A 25624-nucleotide genomic window follows, 5' to 3' on the forward strand; every position below is an offset into this window, starting at 1 on the left:
TTCCCATCGGGTCCCCCTGTCGATGTAGCGTGACATCAAAGTGACCGCCTTTTCACATCTTTTTACTCATACCTCAGTAATGGATTCAGCATATCCGAATCTATTAGGAACAATATTCTCATTGAGTTTGCGCGAGGTCGAATTTATGACGTCATCTGGTGGGGGCGCTATTTTCAGCTGGATAAAATAATTTAGCCAAGTTGCTTTAAATTAAAGATTTAGTTAGAACTGATAATAAAAGATTATGTAAAGGCTGTTTGAGCTGCTTCCGGTCTTTGGTTTAATAAAAAAATAGTATTTTTTTATGAATTTATAACTTACGCCGTCATTTCGTCAAATGTAAAGGAACAAAATTAAAACTCAGAGAGTCGATTGACAATGTCTAGAAGTAATTTTACTGCTATTTATGAGGTAATTGATGATTTAGTTTTGTAGAAATTAATAATAACGCTTATGATGATGTCACTTCCGGCCAGAACAAATTGGCAAAAAAAACAAAAAAACCTGCACATATTTTGTACATCATAACGTGATAGGTCTTCAGTGTTTGTTATAGGGTTATAACACATTCCTCCGCTCTCAAAAACGCACCCCTAGAACATTTTTTACAGCGCCCTCATTCCCAGAGTAAACGACTTGAAACAAGTTTAAAGGTATCACCTAAAAATTTGTATCACGAAAAATTATTTCGTGTACACACAGGAGCAGGCGCGTAGCCAAGGGGGGGGGCGAAGGGGGCAGCCCCCCCTTGAGCATATTTTTATTTTATTTTTTTAATGTTTTTATGATATTGCTAGTATTTTCAAAAGAGAAAATGCTATGATGCAACTTACAAGGCCTGGGAAGTGCCATTTCCAGCAATCTGGGAGGCATTTACAGCCAAAATTTTCTTGTACGCTTCGCGCCAATCATGGTGGCGCTACGCTTAGATAGTTTGCAGAGCCGTATATAGAGAGAGTTTGGCCAACTGGCGATTTGTGACGTCACACGCAAACCATGGGCATCAAAATAGGTCCAGTTGTCGTTACCAGTTGCGCGAAACACGAAAAACACCACACACAATATATAGCAGCTTTGCACACTGTGCTCGTTGCGAACAAACGAAGCGACTCAGAATGTCAGATTTTGACAGGCATACGAGGAACAAAATGGATATCAGGTAATGAATTAGAGTATGCGTTAGTTAATGACATTTACGTTTATCTTCACACCTGAAATGCATAGAAAACTAGCTGAAAACCTGTCATTACACTTGTTTCATTTTACGCCTCATACTACTAGTCCTACTTTACTCATACAAACGAAAAGCACACATCACAGTCCTGGCTAGGCTAGATTACAGACGCACAACTATAGCATCAGGCCTACATTAAAAGATCCTTCAATTAAAAGATCCTTCAATTAAATAGAGTAGGCCTACACATAAAATGACAATTTATGCTTCACTGATCTTTTCAGGTTTGCCAAAAGTAGTTGTACCAGAGGTCATTGTATTTAACTCCAGAAGTTACATAGTAGGATTAATATTCGGCATAACTTTCTCTAAAGTCTGATACAACTTATACAAGGGTTGTGAATGAATGGAATGGTTTGCCTTAGAAGGTTGAATTGCAAGTAGTGTGAATGGGTTTAAGTATACTTTGGATGAGTACATTAAGCATTGTAATTGGGTATGACATTTGATGTCCTCGGTTTTATTCCTCTCATATAGCCTTAGGGTCCTTAATGGGGACTTGAATGTCTCTCCTGGTTTTGTTTTCTACTAAACTAAACTATATACTTGAGTGTAGGAGTTAGCAATAGTTGGGAGTCTATTGGCAAACCTAAGACTGATATTGTGGTGTTAATTTCTCAGGAATGTAGTACTAGGCTATAGTAGGTGCAACAGATTGAATGGGTCTGTCGAGAAAAAAAAAGCTGCAACAACTGAATACTGGTGTATCTTGTAGCTTATGTATTTTCCATTAACATATATACTATACGGTCATGTCCTTAATAAGGTTTCATGGATCACACTGACATAGTGTGCCTACTTGTCAGTGTTGTCAACTGAGCACAGGGCTGATGACATCATTCAGTTTGTTATTATGCAGACAGCAAATGGCCATAATGATAACTATTAATTGTTACTTATTCTTCATACTGCCCTTACAGGCCTTACCTGAACAGTGATGTATAAAAATGCAATAAGTCGTTAAGCCTTTCATTTAAGAATTGTTTCAGCCTGTCCTATTTCAAACATATGATTGGCAGGTTTCCACGTTACATAGCTTATCAAAATGGAGCTGTTCTGTAAAGCAAGAAAACTGTCACACATATGCATGCATACAAACACACTCATATAAATTTCTGAATATCTTTTCAGCTGCCCAAAGGTACTGGAATGCAAGCTCTGTTGGGTGAATTAAAAAACCCTCATTGTACTCTTTTATTATGGTCGGCGTAGCTGGAACCAGCAATGATGGTGATGTGGATTTGACAGTACCTAGACAAGAATTCAGTAGCTGCTTTGTGTTGAAGTGGGTTCAACTTGCTCAAGGCCATGACAGGATGACGACTAGACATCAGGATGAATTATCTGTTGCAGAGCTCTATAAACCAGGCAGTTGTTAAAACATCCATTGGGTGACCCTCACAGTCTACCAGGCACTGCATCGCAGAAGCAACATGAAGTGTGTGTGATACCTTCATCTTATGAGAGTGGAATGGTATCAGTGTGGCCTCTGTCAATTTGGCTTCAAGTCTTTGTTTTCTTGAAAGCTGAGAAGATCTTTCAGTGGTTTCACACTGACCTCTGTAATTGACAATTCATGTGTATTTGCCAGCTCAGGAGGAAGCCAGATTTTAATTACATTAACCAATGCTGACTTTTTTTGGACATGTGGTACATCTGCAAGGAGGTGAAGGAAGCAGTTGGAGTTGCATGGATGTGGAATCTTGTTGATAGTCTGGCAGTCTTATCCACAGATTATCCCAAAGCTTCTCCACATTACCACATTCAGAACTTATTACATTGATAAACTTGAAAATTGCAGGAATCTAACGAAGCACCCATCAAGGGAATTTGTTTGTATCATTATTGAAAGCTGTGACCTTCTGATGTGACAGACTAATGTGAAATAAAGGGCAGTAGATTACCTTGTAAATGAACCTTGTTATTGTTTGATTGTATCTAATGTTTGCAAAATTTTAAGTTGCATGCTACCAATTGAAACAATTCTTTCTCTATTAATGGGATATAAATACTTCTCCTTAAAGGGTGTGAAGACTCCCGCACAAAGAAACGTCTCATGCCGGTTATCTGACCTAGTTTCGAATGCGGTGTAACAGAAGTGTTAGACACCACCATTGATCCCAGAAAATACACACACAGCTTGCTACCATCTGTAAATAGACATTAGTGTACAGTCAATACAAACATCACGGTCAATATCCACAACACAGTGCACATAGCAGCGTGGACATCTCAGGTCTAGATAAAAGATAACAAGGTATCAGGTTTCATTACTGTCTGCATTTTGTAGCGACACAAAAAAACTTCACTTGCAAGCAACGGAAAGTAAACTTTTTCAGAGTGTGGCATGCGGTTTAGGGCGAGTCTTCAATACCTTTAAATATACTGCATCGGTTGTTGTCACTTGATCATTTGCTTGTGTGTGAGCTAAACAGCTTAAATAATATGTAAAAAAATAATACAAACTTTCAAATTGCCAGATATTTACTTGCTCAAAATCATCCAATCATGATTTGTTGCTATCCTTGAGTCCATTATTCAGATGATGAGGCAGATTCCCTTCAACTCTCCATGATGAAGGTAAAACCTTATATCTTAACCAACTGCCATTGAGTGTCCATTTGAAAGTTTCAAACACACAAGTGCATTGATTAAAACAAAGACTTTATTGCTGTGGTTGCAGGAACTGGATTTCAGTCTAGTAGTCACTCACCAGGTTCGTCTTTATCACAGTCTGCTAACTGTGGCTTTTTATGTTAGGAGTTTATCTTCAGAGCACATGTCACCTTTGATTTGTAAAAAAAGTCCTGAAATTCAGGGAGTTAAAATTTACTGTCTAAAGATAATTTAAAAAGATTTTTTTTAACTTCAATCATCAATGTGGGTGTCATTTAAGGGAATAAGGAGTTACTGATGCAATGACTTTCTGGCATAAGTGCATTTATAATGTGTTAAAACTTGAAAGGTGTATCATACTGCATCCCCCCCCCCCCCCTCTTAATTTGTACTCCGTTGGAATGCACAGACAGTTTTGCTTATTAATGAAATACCAGTTAACACTAAATTTTCAAGTCTTCCTTTAAAACAGTCAAACGCCTAAACTAGGCCTACGCAATAGTTTGAACATTTCTTTATCAACATGTGGTGACAGGGCTCATAAGATAATTCAGTGACCAAGACAAGAGTGTAGGGTAGTCTTTGCAATAAGCATGACTAAGGCTAGGCTACCAGTACCATAATTAGCCTTGGCCTAGTGGTCTTTGAAATGTAGCCTAGGCCCCTGCTACTTTGATAAATGATAGTTGACTACATCCAAATTAAACCAAGGCCTAGGCTATACTTTTCAAGAAGAAAAAATTAGACTGAATTCATGTTAGCCTAAAAAGGCTAGGCCAATGCAAACCAAGATCATTTAACCATTTGGGCACTTGTTTATGGCATACTAAAAGGGTCTATATAATTAGGCCTGTATGTGTACACAACCCACAAGTTGCCAATGAGTATAGACCTAGCCTAACTAGTTTAGGCCTAGGCTACTTTGTTTTCCTTAGGCCTAGATTAATTGGGCCTTATACTGTGCCATATTATGTAATGTGCTATAACAGTTGTAGTAATAGCAAGAATGGTCCAGGTCTAACTAAGCCCAGGCTTAACTTATGCTTCGGGCTTAACTAAGGATTAGGGCTTTACGTGATGCCTAGAGGCTAGCCCACCCTTTTACATTAAACTAAAAGTGATACTTTTTTAGGCTAGGCATAGCCTAGACATACAATAACTAAGAATTAGGATAACTATATGTGCGACTGAAACTGCAATGCCTATGATTAGGAGAGCTGGCATAATGAAATCGAATTTTTGGATCGTAAAACGAGAGAGAATAGCCATGAATGTAATTACAGAAACCAGTCTGAACGTAAAATGCTCGCATTGCTTGTACATTACTCGTATTACACTAGGGCCTATGGCTAATATGGGCCTAGGCTACACAGACTTTTTTTCATTAGATCTCCATCTTGTTCTTTCTACTTCCACAAAATTCCTCTTCTTTTATGGTCAGTCGGAAAATCAAACAACAATATCCAAGTTCTGACCGATTGCAGCATCCCCAGCACCATTTCTTTCATAATTTCGTACTTTTTTCGTGTACACAAACGATAGTCATACACTGTGAGTACGCGTGTCGCCTGCTATAAAGTTTTCAAGTGGACCTATTTTACCACCCTGTGTGGGCGTTTTCCCTCTCGACCAATCCAAATCGGTTACATGGTTGGCCAAACTCTCTCTATATACGGCTCTGATAGTTTGCAATGCCGATTCTACAGTTTCGCCTCTCCCTTGGCAAATTCCTGGCTACGCGCCTGCACAGGAGTCGAATGTGCTAACCGTCGGCTAATCCTAGCTAACCCTAGAGTTAACTATGAGTGGCCGCCATCTTGATTTGGTATGACCTTATGTCAAAATGAAACTTTTTGACCGTTTTTGGAGGTCCGAATTATTATCTCCTATTAAAATTTGAATTTTTGGGGGACTTTCATTTTTTACCTCTGATTGACCTTTGAACCGATGACCTCATCGCCAATTATTTTTACGTGAATGTTTCTTATGACGTCACACGTCATCGTTGCAAGTTTCGTGAAAATCGGTCACTCTTACGTGTTTTAACATATCTTTGAAAAAACGACACTTTTGACCTTTGACCCAATATAACTCCTGAACCGGAAGTGATATATACTTCCACTTTGGATATGTTAGTGCCCTATTGACCCTCGGTATCCAAAAAAATCTTGGAGGTCAAAGGTTACGATTTTCGACCTTAACTCTAGGGTAGTCAACTAAAAAAAATAGATTTACAAGTAGTATAGTAGTTCACATCCATTTTTTTACTTTATAAAAAAGTCATGTGACCGGAAGTAACTGAGACTGTTGTGGGAGTGTACAATAACATCAGACCCACCCCTGACAATATATTGGACCTCCCGACCATAGGCGTAGGAGCCTCATTTGATTTGGGGGGGGGGGGCTGTAACGACTTGCCCGAAAAATACAACCAAAATTTTTTCGCGCGCTCCACATGTTAATGTGCATATCATATAGGCATATATCAGTTATTACATCACCTGCCAATAACATAAAATCATTTTCCGTGTTATTACCCTTCCATATTGGTCAGAAATATTGGGGAAGTCGTTACAACAATAATGATAATAATAATAATATAAGTTTAACCATTGAAAAACACATTGCAAATTCTTCTTCTTTCAGTAGGTGCCAGTGGCGGAGCTAGGGGTATTGGTCAGGGGGGAGAGAATGGTCTGTAGGGGCGCTTTTGACACCATCTAAGCGGAGCGCCACCACAGGTTGGCGCGGAGCGTACAGAAATTTTTTGAGTAAAGATACTCTCTAGATCGCCGGAAATGACCCTTTCCGGGCCTTGCTAATTTGCAGATAAACGAAGAATAAATAGGTGTCATTGCCATTTGTCAGAAAATTGCACCAACAAAATGTGACAAATGTCAATAGGTATTTGAGAGCGCAATAAAAAATTCAATAATCGCGAATAAGTAAAAAGTGGTAAAAAGCTGAAAAGGGCGCCAGCAGTCCATTTGAGTCCGTCAGGGGGTATCCACCCCCTCTGACTGTATGGACGCTCTGCCACTGGTATAGGTGCCCGCAAAATTCTCAGCATATTGCCCAAATTTTCACCAAAGAAAATTGAAAAACACACTGCAAATTATTATTCTTTCAGTAGGTGCCCGAAAAATTCTCAGCATATTGCCGAATTTTCACCAAAAAATTTGAAAAACACATTGCAAATTATTCTTCTTTCAGTAGGTGCTCGAAAAATTCTCAGCATATTGCCCGAATTTTCACCAAAAAATTTGGTTGGGGGGGCTGCAGCCCCCCAGCCCCCCCCCCCCGCCTCCTACGCCTATGCTCCCGACCCCCCAAGTTTTGAGATTGCCATTCAAAATACACTATGGACGTGAGAGTAGACAATCGTCTTATCACTAAATCTTGTTCCCCAATTGTCTTTGTTATGTCATTTTTAGAAAAAAATCCAAACAGTTAGCAATTATTAAGTTTCACTCCAACAAGGATGATACAGTTGCAGTTCCCTCTTCGTAAAACACAGACCAAAATAAGTTGTAGCCTACTCTATAATACACAAGTTCTGAATTGTTTAAAATTGCATATAACTCTGTATTTGAATAGTTCATTCCCTTTCATACATATAACAAGGCTATCATAAAAATATGATGACAGTAAAACTGTCAAAAATTAGGGTTAACTTTCTGCAACATTTTGATTACAAAACAATGGTATTTACTTAAACACTTAGGATAACGATCTAACACGGATAGGGTTTCAATTAAGCTACTGTAAGGCTTTCTGATCCTTGGGTCTCTTAACAAAACTTGAACTGTTGATTTCGCATCTCTGAAATGGTATTTCTCGGCTGCCGTACATTAAAAACTCACTGCTATCCAACCAGAACGGATTTTAATTAACCCCGCCCACGTTAACGCCCTCCTAATGCCGTGTTTTGGTAGGTACTAGCTTAGTGGTGTGACGTTACAAACAATGTACAGAATCCTTTAACAAACTTTACTTGAAGAAATGTGGTAATGCAATTACCACGTGGTACATCCAATCAAATTTACGATTTCAATTTGAAAACGTTTGTGTTTAGGAAAAGTAATCTTTCAAGTAGAAATTTGTCGCCTTTTCCTAAATTTGAGGGGTGAAACTTTCTACTATCAGTATGTTCTCTCGGAAAGCAGGGACATGGTTATAATTTGGGCCCTACAAACTGAATTCTACATGTGGTACATCAAACAGTTCTCGTCTTCACTTAAAATTGTGAGACAAATCTTTGAAATCAATAATTGTTATTTTTTCTTCAATTTGAGAGGTGAAACTAGTCAGATTTCTTTATTATCAGAATGTTCTCAATATGGGTACTGGAATGTGTAATCAATTGTGCCATATAGGAATAGAAATCTTAGTGTGGTACACTGTTTCAACCCAAAATTGTGTTTTAAACTTAAATTGGTCATTGAAATCAAAATTTGTTACTTTTTCTTCAAATTTGAGAGGTGAAACTAGCACAACTCACTATTAGCAAGTTCTATCAGATTGATGAAACGGGATGTGATTTTGGCTTCTATTGGATATGTACATCATAACCTTATTTTTATTTTCTTAAATAATTACCTTCTATTTTTTTCCCCCTGAAATATGTCGCCCGATACTATTTTATTAAATTGGTATTGTTAACATTGATCATTCTGCAGTTGGTTCCTCACAATGGATCGTATCAACATTGTTACTTTTATTTTTTGTGGGCTACGTTCCATTATAACATCCAATACAGTCAGTCTTCACTCTACATGCTTCGCCATGTTTAGTCAGGATATCAGACCATTGATGGTCATCATTTGCATTTAATAGTGATAATAATTGAGAAACTCAAACACTGCAAAACAACTGCAAGTTGGCAGAGACAACCAATTCATATTGTGAAATAAACCTGTGTTTAATCTGCTGAGAGTTTCATAAATATATGTTTGAATGATATGTTATAAATTTGTAATAAAAACAAATATGAAAGTCTGGCAAAGTATCGAGCTGCAATAATACATCAAAGGGCATAATATGCATTTATATCACTGAATTTAAATATTGGACGGTAGTTCTGGATATAAACATAAATTTATATAACAGGCAGTACTCCTCAATTGTGCTGTAAGATGAGGAAACCATGTAAAAGAAAATAGTTCCATACCTGTATGAAAGAGCAATATTAAATATGAAAGATTGGCAAGGTGTGTAACCACACTCCCATATCAAATGGCAAGAAAATAATCTTCTAACAAACACCTTAAGTAATGAGACCCTTTATGGGCGATGAACTGACACTGTCGTAATGCACATTTGTTGAGAAAGGTCCAGGAGGATCAACATGTTCAAAATATATATTTTGTTTACTCCATAAATCAATTAAGTATGTATACAACATATGTATAATATGTATAAAATAGATGGATGTTAATTTTGAAACGTAATAGTAACAACGTAATAGTAACAACGTAATAGTAACAACGTAATAGTAACAGTATAAATGAAAACCACTACTAAATACCTAAAGGGAAATACACCTTTAGAAAAGAACACTATAAATAGATTGGCAAGGTAAACATAGCATCAATCAATTATCAAATGGCAAGAAAAATTCTGGTTAGCCAATTCTGCCTCTTAACATGTAGTAAGTGGCCAGGGGAGAAGATAGGTAGCTGAGGTAGGTAATTGTTGAAGTAAATGTATATATTTTTGTCTGCATCTATAAAAATACACCTGTGTTTACAAGGTTTCATTAATTTGAGCCCTATTGATACCAAATGTCCAATGACCTCCACAAAAGCAATAGGCTTCTTGTAATTAACATCTACCTAATAAATATGAGATTTGTCCATGCTCCCCTTCTTGAGATATCGTATTTATAGAACAATTAAAACTGGTGGCTGAATTTCCATGGGCCTTAAACATATCTCTGGTACGATAATACAATCAATAGGACCCGTCAGGTTGTCCATGTTGATCTGCACAGGTGGAGAAATGAAAATACAAATACAAATTTTCAATAATTTTGTTTAAGTATAAGTACTGAAATCATCACATTGCAAGGGCCATGCATACTAATTTTCATTCCTTTTATGTTAACATTGACACTAAAGAAATATTTCTAAATAAATTGATGATATACATAACACCCATAAATATTTGAATACAATGTAAAACAAAGAATGAATATTTTTTTAGCTAATTAGTTGCACTATCGTTTGATATTGAAATAATGTAAAAGCATGAGGTGGCCATAAGTCTTACTTAATCATAAGACATATACCTAACTGAAACAAAGCTGTATACTTGTTTGTTGAAAATGTGTCAAAAATTATAGCCCAATGAAACTCCATGGCATTAGTATATTATTAGAATATGGATTATTGTGGATATGCATAAAAAATGACATACTGTGCTCTTGAACACCAGCTTGTTGAATGCAATCAATTTTATATGCTCCACATTTTCATACAGGAAACCAATCTCATATTATAGCCTATGACAGGGGTGGGCAACCTTTTTGAATGAATGAGCCAGATAAAAGGAGTAAACAATTGACTGGGCTGCTCCTAACCAACGACCTGCTGTTGATTTCAAACCTTTGATTCCGAGGCTTTCAAGCAATAGGTGTGTGTACTTATCCTGTATTCACAAAAACTCAATGTCAATACAGTACTAGAGATGCCAACCTCTTGACACAAAAAAACAGACTGAAATATCCCAAAAAATCTGATTTTTGAGAGAAAAATCAGATTTTCACAATACCTCAACACTACAACTGGCCCGTTGGCCCCGGGCCAGTAAAATTGATTTACTGGTAAGAACGGGCAAGTAAAAGTTTGCTTTTTCAATAACATCTAATGAGAAAATTGTAAAGCATCTGTAATAATTCTTATGATGCAAAAAGGGTGTTTAAATGCATAATGAGAATAATGATACAGCTTAATTGCTTGCATATTTTGGGCCAATGAGAATTTGGTTCAAGCCAGAAGTAGAAGTGAGAAAAAATTACTGTATAGACTTGCATTATACTCATGGAAATATGGGCCACATTCCTGTTAACTGACATTATAAACCAATTAAAAGAAAAAAGTGTCAAATATTTCAAATAATCAAATATGAATTGCAGCATGTAGCAAGATTATTGATCAACTATTGAAAAAAATTTAAAGAAAAAAAAAAAAACGAAAAAGATGAAAAGTCGTATTTTCAAGAGGGGAATCGTATTATCGTTTTTCACTTTTTTTTATCGTACTAAATACGATAAAATCGTACTGCTTGGCATCTCTGCAGTACAGTTGATAATTAAGGGGATAATAGGTTTACTTGACAGCATCCTTAGTGCCGATAAATTCTGAGCAGCTAGCTCTTTTTTTGTGATGATGTAACAAAGATTGTGTTTTTTTTTCGAGACATCTCACAGGCTGCAAAAATATTACAGGCGGGCCACATGTGGCCCGCGGGCCGTAGGTTGCCCACTCCTGGCCTAGAAGGACACCACAACTTTCATTCAAATGGTTAACCAATATATATGCAGATCCAAAATATGTGTAGAATTTGCCTATAAAATACATGCGATGGGAGGATGTAAAGGAGCTTAGAATGAGGGTAAATATATTTGAGCTTTTTGTTGTTCATTCTCAGTCTTAGTACAATTAATTCCAATAAATTAATGACAGTTTGTCAGATCTAATGTTATGACATCACCACAACTTGCACATTATTTTTATGTAATTATGACTAGATATAACTTGAATCCTTACAGATCACATATAATAGCAGCAACTTACTAATAACACATCTAAGCACATCTTGGCAGCATAAATTGCTCTTAGCTGCCTCGGTCCATAAGATGATGGATGTATCAGTAAATATCCTGGGGCATCCCTTCCATTTTCACAATGCCTTGCTTCACCTTGGAGTGCATCCTTCTGCCACTTACTCCACATGCATCAGCTTCAAATATTAAAAAGGAAATGGTCATTATCAATTGCAGTTCACGTCGTGATGTTCAGCTTTAATGAATGCTAACTTTTCAGTGTGCTAGTGAAAAAGCTGGTTGGAGTGGTCAAATATAAAACAGTTTGCTATGTACAATTCATACATCGACAATTTATGTACTGATTGATGTCATAAACTAATGGCAAAACAAAACTCAATTGCATCACATTTTAATACTTAGCTTCTATTGCTTGTAAACTTTACAATATTTCATGCTTAACAAAGAACAATCAAAGACCAACTGTTAAGTGGTTAGAGAAATTCTGAGCAAGATTTAACGGTATGCAAAAAATTAAAATCTCATAAACCTAGAACGTGGCATAAAGAAAATGAATCGAAGTTTCCATATTATGTGATATGTCATTTCATGCCATATTAAAATGTGTGCTGTAGCCATGTGCAAGTGAATTCAACAAACACACTTAATTTTACAATATGATATCTGACTTTATGAATAAGGTTATTAACCTAAAGTACATCTGTCCATTATGCACTGATGTCATATGTAAAAAGCATTAAAAATCAGGTTTTCTAGCACTGCAGTCTGCAGCCTAGGAGTAGTCAGTGTCCTTTGTAAGGAATTCATCAAGAACATAGGTGGTACACCTAAACAAGACACCAGCTGAGCAAACACCTGTCTAATTATGTATAATTTTGTGACAGACATGACTTGAGTATAAAACAATATAGCATATATATACCACTGACATGTCACTGTAACTCTCTTTGTTCAGAATTGAAACTATCAGTTATTTGATTAACATATTTTGTTAAAAATGAATGGCAAGATCACTTAGAAATAAGAATGTTCTAACAGTGTTTATACAGTCTCATAAGAAACTTACAATATTTCTCATTAAAAATTGGTTGGATGACATTGATTGTCACCTTTTCTGTTCCAAGAGCACTGGATGGAAAACCCTCTGTTTGGTAAAGAAAATCAAGAAACATGTGGAAATAGTTAATGGAAACAGCTGCAAGGTCGCTGATGAAAATTTAATTCTCTCGAAACACATCCACATAATACATACACGTAAGGCAGCAGCCCTTCTCGTTAAGTTCAATAATTGTGAAATTATATATGTGACCAAGGACAGAGGTTAATGTATGGACATACAACTCCAGTTCATAGCAAGTTTTGTGGTTTAAATTTTACTACTAACAAAGTCATATTTTAGGAAATTGGTATGATTATGGCACAATTCCCAAGTACTATAATCAGTATTGTGTTTTTGAATAATAATAATCATAATAATCAGTAGTTATCTTTACGATGCTTAAGCGACCACACATGTGGAAGAAACCCACAGGGGCATATGGATTACAACGTACACGTCGAGTGGCTTCCAATTCAACATTTTAACTCAAATTTGGAATCTTTTCAATTTAGAAAGTCATTTCAGATGGGTAAACCATAGATTGCTCTTGGATGAAAAACCCACCTTACTATGACCCTGCCGGGAATCGAACCCGAACCTCCCGATTGCTAAGCCTCATTGCTTCAAATGCCACCGCCTTTATCCACTCGGCCACAGCACCGGTCAATATTAATAGTTGTAATTTAAAGGTAGTATGTATTGGCCCCAAATTATAGCATGCTACAATTGCTAGAACATTTTAAAAACTACTTTTCTGGAGGTCTTTACTTCCAAATTGTTCTCAGACATTCTACATGCACACACAAGATGACTGAATGCCCCGGTGTGGAAAATTTCATCAAGGGTGGTAAAAAGAACAGTTAAGGAATTTTGACTAAAGGTGACCATATTTGAAAGTCTAGCATATTTGGGGCCAATGCAGCATACCTTTGAGGCTTGCACACAGCATTACATTAAATTTGCTATAGACCCCAAAAATCATAAAATAAGAAAAACTTCTCCAAGTACAGGTTGCATTTCAATACTGTGGGGTCAAATGGAAAGGCAGGGGGGTTGGAGGGGTTGCTTGTTAACTAAGTTGACTGGACTACCTGGTGTTACATACTAAGTGAGCTCTTCACAAACTAGGTGAAAAACTCAATGCAATAACTTTTTCCTTTGTAGTCTTGAGTAACATATTTTAAATGCATTACAATTTGTCACAAAAATGAATGGTTTTGGAATCCTTCATTCTTTAGTCTGTTCAATTAAAGCTGGAAGAAAACTTCCGGTATCAGTAATTAAAACCTATAAATGGATTCATACTTAAAAATAATTCTGCACTCATACTGGCAATATGACCCAGATTCCAACATATTCCAAAGTGAATGGTTTCAAACAAATCATGTTTAAAAATCATGCAAATTCAACGTTTAAAGCAAATAAGTGATCCAAGACTGTCCTTTCAAATGGAATAACTATGTACAACAAGAGCCCAAGGGCACTGTGGTTCCTTGCTTGGGGTATATGACAATACACATAATATTATCAAGCAAGATTGGGCTCAAATAGTCCAAGTAATTGTGGTCCTACATGTTTCCATAAAGTAACCAACACTATAGCCGACACTTTTGTGATCACAAAATGTGATCGGATTTTTATCAAAAGCCACTTTTGAGATCTAAATATGGCGTCGAAAATGTAAGAAATATAAGACACCTACAAGCGTGTCAACAGATATGATAACATTGGTGACCTCAGATGACATGACCTTTAAGTTTCAAAATGTTCCACCACCCAATTCACAACTTGTCCCAAAATATCAACCATGTCACACCTTGGCATTGAGATTTAATTGCATTAAATGTCAAAAAATTAACTTTGAACTTGTATACATAACTTCACACACAAAGGTCACCCGGAGGTCAACCAATTGACATATTTGATTGGTGAGACCTAAACAGAGCATGACTGTAAAAATTCAAACATTTTTTCTTTGCCCATTTTCTCCCCCCAAAATACTACTATTTTAACATTAGCTGACCTTTGGTGACATTGGATCACATGACCGTTAAGTTTGAAAATATCCCCCTATACCATTTGCAACTTGTCCAAAAAAATCAACCTTGTCACACATTGGCACTGGGAGTTATTGCATTAAATGTCTGAAAATTAACTTTGACCTCATATAACTTCGCACACGAAGGTCAAACGGGGGTTAACCCATTGACATTTTTGATCAGAAGGTACCTTTGAGATCCAAATCTAGCATCAAAACCAAACATTTTCTTTTTTGCTCGTTTCCTCCCAAAATAAGCACATTTTTTCTAATGTGACCTTTGACCTTTTGACCTTGGTTTCAGATGTAGTTTAATCTCCTGATTCCAAAAAACAAAACGACAAGTCTGTACAACCATCCTAACTCCGACCGAAAAACTTTGACCCCATATAACTTCGCACATAAAGGTCACGCGGGGTCAACCTGATGACATTTATGATCAGAAGGTACCTTTGACATCTGAAAATAGCATCAAAACTGTAAAAATCCCCACAAACATGTAAAGGTCACCAGAGGTCAAATTGAGGTCAAGGGTCACCCAGATGCGGGTCAACAATTGGATAACATTGAAGCAACTCCCAACCCTAACGGACATTTTGTTCTCAAGTTATCCCAAAAAACTAGTTTTTTATCATTAATTGACCTTTGGTGACCTCGGATCACATGACCGTTAAGTTTGAAAATGCTCCGCTAACCAGTTCACAACTTGTCCCAAAATATCAATCTTGTCACACATTGGCACTGGGAGTTATTGCAGTTTTAATATTTTCGGTTTTTGGACCATAACTGACCTTTGGTGACCTTTGTGGGCACCAGAAACAATAGGGCACACCTTCTCCATATGGCGGATCCATAGTCCAAGTTTGGCCTCAATCCAACATTCCCTTATTGAGATAGAGCGTACCCAAGCAAGTGTCACAGACGCACACACACACACACATACACGCACACACATACCCACACACACGCCAACCTGACTGCATAGGTTCCTTTTGCTAAAGCAAGGAACCAAAAAGGTGGACTCTTGGATTTCACTGCATTTAATATTTATATTCGGTGGCATAATATGGTACCAATTATATTTGGTATAATTACATGTGTACATGCCAACAGTTACACTGCAAAGTTAATTTTCTTCCTTGTTCAATATCAATAGTGTACCTTGGTCCATCTGTACTCTTATCAAGCCTTCAAATATTGTGAGTGATGGACTTTGTCGCTACCCCAAATGCTTTCTCAATGTATCACTTACAATTAAGGACGGCTCTGAATGACTCTTTGGCCAGTCCAGGATACTCGTTAAGGAACATTGTTCCTTTTGATGTTCTGTAGGACATAATCTCACTTCCGGCACTCAGGACCAACTATCCCGCAGTGGTTGGTATTATTTCTTTCAGTTTGTCAATCTGTAGTTCAATAAAATAATTGATACCTGATAATGTTCAAGTTATGTTACATCTCATGATATAAAAAACTTTAGGAATTTCTGCACAAAAATTGCAAGCTATATAAAAGGGAAAGTAAAAGGCAAAATGCTTCATACAGTACCGTAGGATGAGCCCACCAAAGTTTCTTTGGTAAGACTTCCATGATATGAATTTTGTCATACTTGCATGACTAATAAGTACCATAATTTTCTTTTCATTTTGATCAGGAAGCAGAGCTCAGATTAAAAAGTATCCTGTAAACATGTTACAACTATGCTTAATTATAACTATAATAACCTATCCAATAACACATCTGCCAGCAGACTGTGGAGAAAGGCTAGCCAATAGGCTGTATGATGCTTGTTGAGTGTGTTGATATACGCTGTACGTTGATAAACAAAGCCAATGAACTAAGTGGATATTATCTTGAATTATTATCTGACCTTATATTTAAATTATATGTCATGTACCGTATGTAAATAGACCTGTCTGACATTATCTGTGTCAAGATGCAATATTTTCCTCTGCATGCATACATATTAGAATGTAGTCGTACATTTTCCCATTTGAGCTAAAACTTAAAGCAAGTTGAATGAATGTATTGTATCCCACATTCTTGCCAAGGTGTTAAATACTTGAAGTTATCCATCAACTGTACAAGCCACAAATATAACATATTACGTGACACAGTTGCATTGCTTATATGGATTTTTTGAAGGGTACTGTATAATAGGTAAAATGGTAATGTGAAATGAAACAACAATTGTTTGGAACTTGATTGGCTAACTTTGAATTATCACATTTTCACCAAACATTTTTGGTGCATTGGACACAGTACAGGGATGTACTGATAAAGTTTCTATAGGGAGTGCAATGGTAGTACAGCTAACACTACAGCTGATGACACTATACCTTGGACACATTTCATTTATAAAGCAAACACAGTTTGAAGTACAAATCAGTAGTTTATGGCAATGGGATAAGATTTCTCATTTTAAAATCGAGAATTTTGTGGCATATTGAAAGCATGAATATTTACTGTACCATTGATAGTATTTTTTTGGTGGTCTGCGTCCATTCTTTCTTCCTCCATTTCTGGTATGTGGGTATTGGGAGGCTTCTGGCCCTGGCTCTAAATAGCGCCCTCTGATCCTGACCTAAGGTCCTCCAGCTCTCTCCAAATCTCTGAAGCCTCTTGCTTCTGGTAAGGTGTTTCAACTTTTCAATAAATGTAAATGAAGAAGGGGACAAAATAAATTCAACCTTTAAAACAACGGTACCCAATTGTTGAATAAGTTTAAAGAACTTGATAAAATGACTGTATTTCACAATTTTGTGGTTGAAATATTTCACAACTGATTCTGTAACAACAAAATTGAAGCCCTCAGATTTTACCCATCAATAATGACATTTGTTTAAAATCAATATTCCTTTCTTTCTACTTTTTCAGTACTCACAATGTTAAAATGTTTTGGAAACACTGAAATCTTATAAAGTGTGTAAGCTGAGGATACCATAAGCTTCCTTTGACATGTATGTTAACTGTTTGTTTTGTTTGAACAGAAGGAAAAATATTTTGGGGTCAATTTATTTCTAAGATATACACAGAGCTTAAGTATGATTAACTGTCATAGATTTGATACACAAAATAAACAGGACACAATAGTTGAGGTAGTCATGCAATGCATTCAGAAATAATGATGAATAGTGATTGGACAAGAAGATGACAGCAGTGCTTCAAATTCTGTTTCTGCTCGCAAATCCATCAGGCTGGAACAGAACAGTCGTACTGCACAACTGGAACTATAGTTTAAGAATAGGTCTATTACTTAATGCAGACCTAGCTAAAGAAAACTGGCCAATCTGGGCTACAATATATACAGACGGCATAGCCTAATGTCAATATGTCAATATAGGTTCTGGCTTTCTTTTTCTTTTCAAATTGAATGACGTAAAACCCGAAAATAATCAAAATACAATCCAATCTTTTCCTTCAGTCTTCACCAGCTCTTTTATTGGTTTGAGCAATGTAAATGTTGCACAAGTTCGTATTAATTTAACAATCAGGGAAGATACGATGCCACAATCTGTCTACAGTAGGCCCGAGCCACTCTCCTGGTTGTGAGACGACACTCCAACCAAAGGGGTTCCCCTTCCTGAGCATATATGAACTTGCATCAAATTTTATGAAGATCAGTGCCCAATCCAGATGCATATGCCTCGCCCAAAGGCCTAGCTGTTGCACTTTGCCAGTAAGGCTAGTGCATGACCTATAATTGGGATATAATGCTGCTATAGCAGTAATAATAGCACGGACTAAAATTGGTACTAATTTAGAATCCATACCATCAGATATCCGACAGGCTAAAAATTAGTCATTACAGTCAGTTAGAATAGATAACCTATATATGGCTGAAGTACAATTTACGTTATGAAGTTATGCTAGGCCCAGCTGACATCTGTTGAACACTTATCGAAAACAGAAGGCATGAAATAACCCGATGTGCCTTCATGATCTAACACGGATATGGTTTCAAATAAGCTACGTAATTAGGGGTCCTTTGTTATCCTTGGGTCTCTAAACTATTACTCGCAGGCTTAGTATCTTCTTAAATAATAGAAGTAGCTCACATAGCCCGCATATAGGCTGGGCTGTAAATGTAATGTAGGCTAGGCTAGGCCTTAACTTAGTTAAACTAGTATTACTTATTAGTAATTACTTTCTTTTTACATTGACGTACCAGAGTACGTCAATGTAAAATACTCTTCAGTTTCCTAAATGGATTCTACCTTAGTTATTACTTTTCAATAAAAGTGATGGAACTATGTTGAAAAGCTTTATAAATTCAAACTTTATCATGGCCAAAATATCAGACCTGTTGCTTACCTGGTTGTTTACACACGATATGGTTTGTGTACAACCTCCGTACGAGTAATAGCTTAAAAGTTCGCTGGGTTTTCCAGGTCTACTAGATACGTCATCCATTGGGTTGTATCATACATGATTACATTTCTCGAGATACTAAACTGTGTGCAAAACGGTTTTCTTGAGAAATACTGTCACGTTAGGACTGGGTGCACCGAAATGGTAAAATATGTTATGCATAAATATTAGGGGGCGGGGTTAAGTTGATTTTCACTAAAATAGCTTGTAAACATGGTAACTGAACAACGACAAGTTGGATTGAAGTCATAATTGGTACATATATGCGCCTTAGTGAGTAGAAGGGCCCTATTGATTTTGGTGCTCATCTCAAGAATATTAATGAGGTCTGCATAGGGTCAAATGTTAACATTTTCATAATTGAATCATACTTCGTGTGAAGGTGTTGATAGGATAGCGTGTACATGATAATATGTTCAATGTGATATTATGCACATTTATTAGGGGCAGGGCTTGAGTTTTTTTTTTTTTTAAATAGCTTGTAAACATGGTAAGTAAACATATTTAGTAGGTAGGTCCACAGTCAGTGAAATAACCTTGCTGATCAATTTAATCAACAATGACAAAAGCTTGGGATTATAATCTCAATTGGCAAGGAGTCACAATAAGCCCACTGGCTTTCTGGTTATTTCACTTGATTTGTTATTGATTAGCACTCTTAGTTGCTTGGAGAGATGTTACATGTCTTGATGTGTGCTTAATTTACTACACTGAAGACTTACTCGTTCATTTGATTGCGATTGACTTGTTTTGTTAAGAGCCTAGTAATCCTTCTTCTGATTTAACACTATATAAATACACTGTATTATTTTTATGTTTCAGTCCAAGAAAGTGGAAACATCTGCAGAGTGCCAGTAATGTTTCTACACCTACTGTACACTCCATCGTTTTTATGAGGTATATTAAGTCAAGCAAAGTATGTTCTTTGATTTTCATGTAAAAACATACCATTTTATACTTGCAATATAATGTAAACATGTCATTTGATTGATGCCTTAAAGTCTTAAGTATTGCCACTGAGTAATACATGCATCTGAGGTGGCATACTCCACAGTGTCTTATCCAGTGGTGAAAAGCATTTTGTCAGAACTTCTATCTAGACTTGGAGAACATATTATTGGAATGGTTTTACATGTAAGTCAATGGGGCTTTAAGTAGGGTTATGACCTAGTATCTTTGTTAGACTACATACTGTAGTCCAGCCCATGTGATAGATGAAACTTAGCTGTTTAAGAGGTCATTTATCAAAATTAAAAGTAGTACAAGCTTGGCAACTTGGTCTGATAGCATTCATGGTTTTAAACTGTCTATAACAAATCACAATGGCTGTGATAATACTTAATTATTGAGAGAAAGAAAAGAGAATACATCGTCATCAACTAAATTTGAACTTTGTATACCTTTATTTGGAGTGCTCACATCTGTAATATTTGGATTTGCTATTTGCCACCTACATTCTAACTTTTCCTCTGATCATGTTATTTCATACTTTAAAGAAATAAATATTTTTCCTTCAGCATAATTTGCAAACTTCTTTCACTCCTTGGAAGAACAATAACACCCCTTCCCCTCCACCTTGCTTAGGTTACCACTCTCTACAGAAGAAAAGAAACTACCATCACTCTGCCAAAGGTTGTTGATAAGATTGAATACCCTTTTACAAACCATAAGGTAATCACTTTGCCTTCAACAATGTTTCACTGTTGGGGTAACAAGAAACACCTCCACCCCTACCATCACCCCACAAAGGATACTACTGTCTATATACTAAAGAAAATAAATTACCATCACTCTGCCAAAGTTTGAAACCATGAAATAATCAGTTTACTTTCAACAATGTTACACTGCTTGGTTTAACAATAACCCCTCACCCCCCCCCCTCCCTTCACTCTGCCCCCATCACTCCACTTGATTTACCACTTTCTAAAAAAATTATCACTATCACTGTGCCAATATGTTTTCTTTTCAAACTGTTTTCTCTCTTAATCGATGAGGTTTTTGCCAGGACTGAATCCTACATATTGTCCATCCACAGATGGATATCTTTCCCTTATCATTAAGATGCAACAGGATGGCAATACCATTCTATTTCCTCTACTTAGGCGACCAAACTTCCAGTAAATAAATTTTCTGTAAGCATAATATCTGTAGTTCCTGTTGGTTCTGTTTTCTTCAAGCAAGACCAATCTCTTGCATGCGCATATTTACACCCAAGATGTGTGCATTAAGGCAAATATCCCTAAATGCATCTGACTAAGTTTACACATTGTTGCACCCTGTTTGTGCAGCACTTCTTTTCCACATCACTTAGCATCTCTACACATTGCAGACATTTGCACCATGAAGTGACTTCACAAGAAGCAGTCACTTCCTCAGTCTGGTTTGGCGCAGTGAGATCACTGAGCTTCTGGGTTTCTGCTGAGAAGCTCTACTGCAACCTGCACTTACTGTTCTTGTGACAATCCTTGTGCATAAATCTGTTGGACAATTGAAATTGAAATTGATTTCTTTCAGTACAATCATGAACGCATTAAGGGATAGCAGGGAAATTGGCTGCTAGTAAAAATGCAGGATATATTTTGGGTCAAACTCACTACCTCAAAGCACTCTGAATGGTGAAATTTGGGTATTTTGTGAATGCATGTGGCAACACAGCAGAGTGAATGATGCAATCATGGCACTTCAACTACAAATGCTTTTTTCTATTTATGAGATATTTCATTCAGTTCTTCACAGATGAAAATAATCACAGATGCATTTTGATGGAATTCTTAACACAGAAACCTTGACAGTGTGGAATATTTATCTTATCCACATAAATGTCACATTTTCAGCCACTGGATATATCCCTTTAAGAAAGAATTGAACACAAACATTTCATTTGATTTCATACCAAAATAAACCAGGTAAGGTCAGACAAATTCCGAATGCAGCCATTCACATGAAACAAAACATAACACTCATCTAGATAGATAACTAGTTTGGTTATCATTGAAAGAGAGAGACAAAAATATGGTTTCTTTGATTTCATAAAGACTGACATTCCTCAGAAGTTATACTTTTATTTTCTAAAATCTTTATTTACTTAAAACATAGAAATATGACATATTTTGGAATGTTAATTTGAGAGCTGGTAATGTATTATAAGTTTGAGTTTACATCAAACTGCAATATTTTGAATGAATATCTTGTTTGAGTAAATGACTTTTGGATTATGATGAGGGGGGGGGGGGGTTCAGCCCAATCATCATGCATGGTGACATCACATAGTTTGCTTCTGTTAGGGAACTTCATAAACCTGTAATATTGGCTGCAATCTGAATATCACTCTCTGGAGATTTGAAGATGTGTCTGACACTATGGTACAGAACAACTGCACCATTGTATGTCTAACAATATTCTTGTTATAAGAATTCTGTACAATATAAATTATAAATAGAAAAATTTTGGTCTGATAACATTGGGCACAGTTGCACCTTGTGAAATAAACTTGTACAACATTATAATATGCATCACAAGCTGGACAAATTTTGGTGTGATAACATTGGGCACAGTTGCACATTGTGACATAAACTTGTACTACATTATATTATATGCATCATAATCTACATACATTATGACTTTTGTGGTCTATGATCATCAAAGTAATGTAAATATTTAGTAAAGTGGAAAGTATGTGCTATGCCAACCTGAAGATTCATTGTTGTTTGAAGCCACATTCTGCTGCCCAGGTGCACTATCATCTTCACCTACTGCATGCTCATTTGGTGAGACCTCATTATCCCTAGTGTCTGACAAGTCCTGTATAAAGAAAAAAAATATCAGAAAACAATTATGAATGCAGTCTTTCTAGCATGGCTTGCTTTGATCTTGTTTGAGTGTAGATATCAGATGGCAATGCTATTGATATCATTATATTATAGGCACAGGCTTTAATCTGTCAGGATAGTTGTTACTCATACAGTGTTTAGGGGTGTTACTAAAACGAATGACAATTGCGTTACACATAACGAATGACAATATGTTGTACACACTAAAAAATTGCATTGACTAAAACAAGTGACAGTAATGACAGCACAGACATTTGCTTTAACCAGATGTCACAGTTCAGAGTTCATGGGTATATTAAAGCCACGCAAACCCAGTGGACGCGAAGTGCGTGGCTTACAGATCTAGTAAAGTACGGACAAGATACAAACACACCTTATAGTACGCGAAATTGTAAGTCTGATTTCAAAAAGTAAATTTAACATAATTTTTCCGATATTAATTGTTAGAAACTAACAATACTTTAATCTTGAAACGGCTTCAGTTCTCTTTCTACAGAGGTAAATGTCAAAAGCACAGTACTCAAGTGCATTCTCACACAAAAACTTTCTGTGGTTTCTATCCAAGGGCGTAGGAACCAGGGGGGGCTGGGGGGCGCCAGCCCCCCCAGTGAAAAATATGGAGGGCGGAAGTATCATTCCGCCCCCCCCCCGCTTCGCAAGTCAGAAAACCCCTTTTTCATTTCCAAATGAGAAAAAAAATCTCATTTGGAGCACCAAATTGCATCTAAGGCCAGGTGAAAATGCAAAAGTTTTTACAAAATGGAGTGGGTGTTGAAGTGTGCTACATTACACCAAATTGCATCTGAGGCCACCTGGAAATGGGGGACACCCCCTTCCCTTAGACCCCTCCCCCAGGCCGGCCATCAGTCTTCAGCCCCCCACTCAAAAGTACCTTCCTACGCCACTGTTTCTATCCGTAAATTACACCAAAACCCTGCAACCACATCACATAAGATTTTCCTCAATCATTTTTGCGCAGAAAACCAATAACCGCATTTACTCCACTCCGTTAATCATTCTATCTCTTCTCACCACTGTCCTTCGTTGTCATTTGTTGTCATTCAGTGTCATTCGCAAATGATAATGAACCCTATACAAAGTCAATTGTCATTCGCTGTCATTAGTTTTAATTTGTCCCGTGTATAGCCTCCTGCTCACACCCCACAGTATAGAACCACTGCTGTGCGTACAGAACTATACCAGCTTGACCCTCTAGAACTAAATTCTTACCAGGTTTGAATCAGGGCTTGCCATGCTGGTCACAACCATCCCCTAATCCCGGCTCGCACCCCATGGTATAGAACCACTGCTGAATGTACAGTACTATACCAGCTTAATCCTTTAGTCCTAGATTTTTACCATGTTTGTTTCAGGGCTTGCTATGCTGGTCACAACCATCCACTAATCCCACAACCATCCCCAAATAGCCCTCACTCTCCAAAGTAATGTCATATTCTTGTTTAGCCCTATTTATGTCAAGCATCCAAGCCTATAGGCCTACTTTATTTGGTTCACTATATAGGCATAGGCCTATATATTCTTACTAGACTTAGGCCTAATATAGTAATAATAAATCATTTCTTTGCTGATGAAATAAGGCCTTTTCCATTTAATTTCAAGTTGAAGGTGTGTCGTGTTTCTTTGTTTAATTATATGAGTTCTTTAAGCAATCAAGTAGAACACCGTCAACGTTGAGTATTAACATGTTATATTTTATTGTGTAACATAGTCATGCTGTACAGGACAGATATATGTCCAAGATTATGTGTTGACGGATGGAGAGACAGGGGGAACCAAGGATGAGTAGACGGCGTGCTCTGTTTTTACCTCCATGCTCTAAGTTATATACCAATATGAAAATGCTCAGCTCATTAAAAAACAGGTGCAGATTTTACAATGTAGTGCATCCTTTGCACGCATCATCCTATGCATATTCAATAACATTACAAGGTGCATATGACACCTTCCCAACCATGCATTATATTTGACGATTCGTTTATACGCCGAAAGCACCCTTACCCTTTGCTTTATACCAGTTAATAGTAATATAGGCCTAGGCTTACTAATGACACATTTAGGCCGAGCCTACCAAAACCTAGGCTAGATGCTATGTTGACGGCTATTAACTTCCTGTAGGTTTATGCTCGCAAGCTTTCCTTTTTGTCCCACACGTACTGAAAGAATTGCAGTAGGCCCCTAGTCCCTTAATTGCACCTTGGAGGTAAAACCTCCATGCTTGCACGGACACCCAGCTCCAGCTCGGCCCCTAGCCCTAGTGCTGGGCTGTCTCTGAGTCTGACAGGTGTTATTACAATTACAACATGAAGGGTCTCCACCGGAAAATAGTGAATCGAATTATGATTGATAACGTTAATTCAGATGACATCTTTGTTTCTAATTTTCGAAGTCCACAAAAAGTACGTTTGAGCGAATGTTTCAGCGGTGATATTGAGCGTAGTATCGTGTTTTGAAGGTGTGTTGTAAACTGGTTGCCTGAGCTGTCTGTAGACACACATGCAGCAAACACAACAACAGTTACGATTCGGTTAGTGCGATGTGGAAGGTACATATGTAGCGCATGCACCTCACATTGACGCTGTAGCAACAACGCATGTGTTGTGCACATATGTTGTTCGGCAGACTTCTTTGA

General features: G+C 37.0%; 2 long non-coding RNA genes across 10 annotated transcripts in view; one reads left to right on the forward strand and one right to left on the reverse strand.

Moving 5' to 3' along the window:
- The first annotated feature begins 738 nt into the window (after nucleotides 1–738).
- Nucleotides 739–25624, forward strand: part of LOC139973734 (uncharacterized) — a 245354-nt gene continuing 220468 nt past the window's right edge. The window contains exons 1-2 of the long non-coding RNA XR_011795316.1: nucleotides 739–1159; nucleotides 2366–6698. This is a non-coding gene — a long non-coding RNA (uncharacterized lncRNA). The remainder of the gene's footprint in view (nucleotides 1160–2365; nucleotides 6699–25624) is intronic.
- Nucleotides 7439–25624, reverse strand: part of LOC139973733 (uncharacterized) — a 52086-nt gene continuing 33900 nt past the window's right edge. For 5 of the 9 annotated variants that reach the window (XR_011795310.1, XR_011795312.1, XR_011795315.1 and 2 more), the window contains exons 2-8: nucleotides 22834–22945; nucleotides 19088–21621; nucleotides 17245–17418; nucleotides 16026–16179; nucleotides 12703–12780; nucleotides 11647–11812; nucleotides 7439–9834 (exon numbers count right to left, since the gene is read on the reverse strand). This is a non-coding gene — a long non-coding RNA (uncharacterized lncRNA). Of the gene's footprint in view, nucleotides 9835–11646; nucleotides 11813–12702; nucleotides 12781–16025; nucleotides 16180–17244; nucleotides 17419–19087; nucleotides 21622–22833; nucleotides 25522–25624 lie in introns of those variants that run through there. The other 4 variants (XR_011795311.1, XR_011795308.1, XR_011795309.1 and 1 more) reach the window with 4 other exon arrangements.

Source organism: Apostichopus japonicus, chromosome 9 (assembly GCF_037975245.1).
Source record: "Apostichopus japonicus isolate 1M-3 chromosome 9, ASM3797524v1, whole genome shotgun sequence".
Taxonomy (NCBI): domain Eukaryota; kingdom Metazoa; phylum Echinodermata; class Holothuroidea; order Aspidochirotida; family Stichopodidae; genus Apostichopus; species Apostichopus japonicus.